Source organism: Lipotes vexillifer, unplaced genomic scaffold (genome assembly GCF_000442215.2).
Source record: "Lipotes vexillifer unplaced genomic scaffold, Lipotes_vexillifer_v1.1 scaffold691, whole genome shotgun sequence".
NCBI classification, from domain to species: domain Eukaryota; kingdom Metazoa; phylum Chordata; class Mammalia; order Artiodactyla; family Lipotidae; genus Lipotes; species Lipotes vexillifer.
The window spans coordinates 3020208-3027134 of NW_006788040.1; positions in this window are offsets into that span (position 1 = coordinate 3020208).

Below are 6927 nucleotides of genomic sequence, written 5' to 3' on the forward strand. Positions count from 1 at the left end.
CCATGTCAATTAGAAAAAGGCTGTAGTGTGAGATTTTAACATGATTATAAGTACCATGGGGTATAAAGGTCCTGCTTCAATTAAATACTGACCCAAAGATCAAAAGTCACTTATTCTCCAGGTGCCTTTGGAACCAGAGCAACAAGCTGTCCTTCAGAATACAGCAAGGTGGCAATTATCCAACTAATTTCAAATCTTTTGGTCAATAAGTATCATCAGTTATGATACTTCCATTCTTCCTTTCAACAAATATTTATTGAAGGCCTACAATGTGCCAAGCACTTACTATCTTGATCACCCAACAGAGCCTACAACAGCCATAGAACCTTCATATAAAAAATAATGGTATAATTAAATCTTCTTAGCCTTTTTTCTTTTTTTTTTGTCTAAGTTGGGTCTTTGTTGCTGGGCGCGGGCTTTCTCTAGTTGCGGCAAGCGGGGTCTACTCTTCGTTGTGGTGTGCGGGCTTCTCATTGCAGTGGCTTCTCTTGTTGCAGAGCACGAGCTCTAGGCGTGCCGGCTCCAGTAGTTGTGGCTCGCGGGCTCCAGAGAGCAGGCTCAGTAGTTGTAGCTCACAGGCTTAGTTGCTCCGGGGCATGTGGGATCTTCCCGGACCAGGGCTCGACCCGTGTCCCCTGCATTGGGAGGCGGATTCTTAACCACTGTGCCATCAAGAAAGCCCCTTCTTGGGCTTCCCTGGTGGCGCAGTGCTTGAGAGTCCGCCTGCCGATGCAGGAGACGCGGGTTCGTGCCCCGTTTCGGGAGGATCCCACATGCCGCGGAGCGGCTGGGCCCGTGAGCCATGGCCGCTGGGCCTGCGCGTCCGGAGCCTGTGCTCCGCAAATGGGAGAGGCCACGACAGTGAGAGGCCCGCATAACGCAAGAAAAAAAAAAAAAAAAAGAAAGCCCCTTCTTAGCCTTTAAAAAAATAATTTATGTTCAGAACCATATACTTCATAAATGCATTAACTAAATATAATAAAACTTGACGTGGAGTACGTGAAAGTAAATGTAGGGAACAGAACCAGGGAGACACTTAACATTCTTTCCTCTTCTAGTAATGAGATTAGGTAATATGCATTGAATAGTTATCATTATATTTGAAAATTTTTAATCTCTTCCAAAAATGCACATATACCAACTCAACCCACCAAACTACTGAAAGTCAGAACAGTCTTAACTATAAATAAACACAAGAGGGCGCACAAGTCTGGGAAATTCATAAAACCAAAGGCAAGTCACATTTGCTCAACCATCTACATAGGCACATGGATTTACAAAGGAGTCTTCGTGCACATACTAGAGGCCAACTGCAATGAAAATATTTCCCTTTCTCAATATACTCTCCAGAAATCAAATCACTGCTTCTCTTTGTAACACAAATTCCTTATCCAAATAGATTTTAAACTTACATTTTAGTATTTTATCATTAAGAAAAAGTATGGGGACTTCTCTGGTGGCGCAGTGGTTAACAATTGCCTGCCAGGGACTTCCCCGGTGGCGCAGTGGTTAAGAATCCGCCTGCCAACGCAGGGTACACGGGTTCGAGCCCTGGTCTGGGAAGATCCCACATGCCGCAGAGCAACTAAGCCCATGTGCCACAACTACTGAGGCTGCGCTCTAGAGCCCACAAGCCACAGCTACTGAGCCCATGTGCCCCAACTACTAAAGCCCACATGCTTGGAGCCCATGCTCTGCAACAAGAGAAGCCACCGCAATGAGAAGCCTGCGCACCGCAACAAAGAGTAGCCCCTGTTCGCCGCAACTAGAGAAAGCCCGCGCACAGCAACGAAGACCCAACGCAGCCAAAATTAAGTACATTTTTTAAATAAATAAATAAAATTTTTAAATAACTAAAAGAAAAAGTATGACTTTTAATCAGTAGTGTATGTCACCTTTTAATCTAACTTCTCCTTGGAAAACCTACTATTTAGAAGCTAGCCAACTCTTAAAATGCCTATTTTCAATTTAATTAATTAAAAAATTTAATTAATTTCTCCATTTAATGATTAGAATCATAATAAACTTAGTTACAGGAAACAGACCTCCAACTTTTGGAAACTGATGCAAATTTATGTCATACTAATATCAGCTATTTAATTCTCGAGTAGTTAATATTCTGTCTATAACATTCATTCCAAAATTCGTTGCAAGTCGCTCCCAAATAGACCATGATTTCATTAGTTCACTCCCTCATAAAATAATAAGCTACCATCTGAGAAGCTTCTGTATGTAAAGCAATCAGACTAAGATTACAGAGCCTATAGGCAGGAGCATAATCCAAAATAACTGCAGAGCACGTTCAGCCTACCCTAAGATTCACAGCAGAATATACTCATACACACACACACACACACACACACACACACACACAGTTCTAGGTATGTAACTCTATTCAGCTTTATATAGCCCTAATGCAGGCTGTGACACATGAAATTATTCTGAATGTCAGTAGTTTCATATGTTGCCTACGTCCTACACAGAAGACGCAGCTGAATATTACTTATCCCATACACATTACTATGTGAAGGAAACAAAAAAGAGAGATGAACTGGCTGCTAGGATCAAGAGAGTCAGGCAAAAAGCCCAGACCAGTAGCAGTGAGCTACAGGTTAGGTAGTATGGGCAAAGGCTGACAATCCAGAAAAAAGGGTAAGGATTATTTCAGCGATCCAAAGTCAGGGCACAAATCAAGGAAATAACAATCAGGAACCCAAGATGGGTCAGAATCCAGTCAATTAAATAAGTTACTTGTACTCCAAGCAGGTGGTACAGACCTGACACTACAGTTTATCTGAACTAGACTCCTAATATACTTCTTGCCAGGTACTTGATCCTGGACCAGAAAGGAAAGGGCATCTATAAAAAATATTACTGGGGCTTCACTGGTGGCGCAGTGGTTGAGAGTCTGCCTGCCGATACAGGGGACACGGGTTCATGCCCCGGTCTGGGAAGATCCCACATGCCACGGAGTGGCTGGGCCCATGAGCCATGGCCACTGAGCCTGCGCATCCGGAGCCTGTGCTCCACAACGGGAGAGGCCACAACAGTGAGAGGCCCGCGTACCGCAAAGAAAAAAAAATATTACTGGAGCCTCACTGAAATTTGAATATGGTCTGTGGATTGGATAGCAGTATTGCATCAATGTTAACATCTAGATTTTAAGTGTTATACTGTGGTTATATAGCAGGGTGTTCTCAATACATACTGAAGGATTTAGGGGTAATGGGACATCATGTTCACAATTCACTCTCAAATGGTTCAGAAAATAACAATAATAACTATAGGTAAAGAAAGATTTATAAGCCAAATATGGTAAAATGTTAACAATTGGGGGATCTAGATGAAGGACATATAGGAGCCCTTTGAACTAATATCACAACTTTTCTGCATATTTCACATTATTTCAAAATTAAAAATATAAAACTATAATTAAATAAAATTTATAGATGCTTTGATAATGGAGTGTAGCATATTTTAAAAGAAATTTGCACAAAAAATTGCACAATTTGTATGGAAACACAAAAGACCCCGAATAGCCAAAACAACCTTGAGAAAGAAAAACAGAGCTGGAGGAATCAGGCTCCCAGACTTCAGACTATACTACAAAGCTACAGTAATCAAGACAGTATGGTACTGGCACCAAAAACGGAAAGATAGATCAATGAAACAGGATAGAAAGCCCAGAGATAAACCCACGCACATATGGTCACCTTATCTTTGATAAAGGAGGCAGGAATGTACAGTGGAGAAAGGACAGCCTCTTCAATAAGTGGTGCTGGGAAAACTGGACAGGTACATGCAAAAGTATGAGATTAGAACACTCCCTAACACCATACACAAAAATAAACTCAAAATGGATTAAAGACCTAAATGTAAGGCCAGAAACTATCAAACTCTTAGAGGAAAACATAGGCAGAACACTCTATGACATAAATCACAGCAAGATCCTTTGTGACCCACCTCCTAGAGAAATGGAAATAAAAACAAAAATAAACAAATGGGACCTAATGAAACTTCAAAGCTTTTGCACAGCAAAGGAAACCATAAACAAGACCAAAAGACAACCCTCAGAAGGGGAGAAAATATTTGCAAATGAAGCAACTGACAAAGGATTAATCTCCAAAATTTACAAGCAGCTCATGCAGCTCAATAACAAAAAAACAAACAACCCAATGCAAAAATGGGCAGAAGACCTAAACAGACATTTCTCCAAAGATGATATACAGATTGCCAACAAACACATGAAACAATGCACAACATCATTTAATCATTAGAGAAATGCAAATCAAAAGTACAATGAGATATCATCTCACACCAGTCAGAATGCCATCATCAAAAAATCTAGAAACAATAAATGCTGGAGAGGGTGTGGAGAAAAGGGAACACTCTTGCACTGCTGGTGGGAATGTGAATTGGTACAGCCACTATGGAGAACAGTATGGAGGTTCCTTAAAAAACTACAAATAGAACTACCATATGACCCAGCAATCCCACTACTGGGCATATACCCTGAGAAAACCATAATTCAAAAAGAGTCATGTACCAAAATGTTCATTGCAGCTCTATTTACAATAGCCAGGAGATGGAAGCAACCTAAGTGTCCATCATCAAATGAATGGATAAAGAAGATGTGGCACATATATACAATGGACTATTACTCAGCCATAAAAAGAAACGAAATTGAGTTATTTGTAGTGAGGTGGATGGACCTAGAGTCTGTCATACAGAGTGAAGTAAGTCAGAAAGAGAAAGACAAATACCATATGCTAACACATATATATGGAATCTAAGGGAAAAAAAATGTCATGAAGAACCTAGGGGTAAGACAGGAATAAAGACACAGACCTACTAAAGAATGGACTTGAGGATATGGGGAGGGGGAAGGGTAAGCTGTGACAAAGCGAGAGAGTGGTATGGACATATATACACTACCAAACGTAAAATTGATAGATAGTGGGAAGCAGCCGCATAGCACAGGGAGATCAGCTCGGTGCTTTGTGACCACCTAGTTGGGTGGGATAGGGAGGGTGGGAGGGAGGGAGATGCAAGAGGGAAGCGATATGGGAACATATGTATATGTATAACTGATTCACTTTGTTATAAAGCAGAAACTAACACACCATTGTAAAGCAATTATACTCCAATAAAGATGTAAAAAAAAAGAAATATCTGGAGGACTTCCCTGACAGTCCAGTGGTTAAGACTCCGCGCTTCCAGTGCGGGGGACACAGGTTCAATCCCTGACCAGGAAACTAGGATCCCACATGGAACGCGGAATAGCCAAAGGGGGGGAAAAAAATCTAAAGTAATAAACACATGAAATTATTTTTAAATAAGAAGCAAAAAAACAAAAGAAATGAAATGCTTTGACAACAGAGTATAGTACATCTCAAAAAGCATCTACACTGATAAACACATGGAGCAATTCTAACCTCAATTCCTAAAAGCCTCACTGGACTTCAATTAACATGAAAAAATATTTTCCTCAAATTAATGAGACTGTGCTCCTTCCAGAGAATTCAAATGAAGGTAATAATGTACACATTCTAGAAAGCAATCTGCAGGTAAAATATTTTTTAACCTTTTAAAATATAATAAGTAAATAAATATAAAAATAATGCTTTTAGTAGCCTTCTTCAAAACTGAAACAGTTTAATCTCCTATAAGTGAAAAAAAATCACTAAATTTAATCAATGACTAGCTTTACTTAATGACTTCCAGTGTTGCTATAGTAATACAAATGTAAAAAGAATTCCAATTCTGGTAGTAGTAATACTTCAATTTCCAAAAAAAAAGATTCATTTTTTACCCATATTGGTCATCTACCAATCTTATCATTTAAAAAAATTTTTTGGAAAAACACTTCTTTGCCATTGCTTCTGGAGTTGCTTTCATAACTTCTAATCTGAAACGTTCCTTTGAGACTATTGGAAAATAATGAAATGACTGTGGAAACCCCTAGGATAGTTTTCTCTTTTCATTAACATAAAAAATGCTACCAACCTTTAATTACAGAACAGGACAAACAGAAATCTTTAGAAGTTGAACGACCTAATACATTTTGAACAATATCACCCACAAAGCATACAACTACAGCTTAATCAACTGTCAAGTATAAATGACAACAAAACTTTCACTTCATTTAAAACAATGCATTCATATTCCTCAGTGATAAATTCGTACCATCTGGGAGGTGGAAGTGAAACTTGTTACTTATCATGTGTTTATAGCTTGGTCATTAGAACATTCTTGAAATGAATTATGACAAACAAACCTGAGACTTTAATAACTGAGCTCCTATTTCCTGGATTTCGTTTACAGCAAGACTTCCCTTCTTGCCACACTTCCTGAATCATTTCCTAAGGATAAAGCACCCATCTTAAATTACTTGGTTCTATCCCACAAAAGGCTGGTTTCCAATGAGATGCTGCGGACTCTGCATTACTTCAGGCTCACATTTATGAGAAAAATTCCTCTCATTAAACACTGATTTTCATATAAAATCAACAACAATAAAATTAAAACTTAATGTATAAATAAGTAAACAATGACCAATGAGCTTAAAACTCACTTCATCAACAAATATAAAAAGCTACCAATCAAATGGTGGCAACTAGGAAATATACTTTTGTTCGTCATCTTTGTAGTCTTTTCTGGAATAACAAAGAAACAAAGACTACATTGTGCCCTCTTAGATGCACCCAAGAAAATAAAAAAACCCTCAACCACTTTTACCTCATCTCTTACTATAGATTTTTATCTTCTTCTTAAATAAAAAATTAAAAATATTAAATTGGCATATTCGTAATGTGGAATATTATATAGCTGTTAAAATAATTAGGTGTATAAATTGAGAAAAATAAACACATTACAAATCTAACATTTAAAAAGTATGTAGGTATATGTGTGTGAGCATATGTGTAT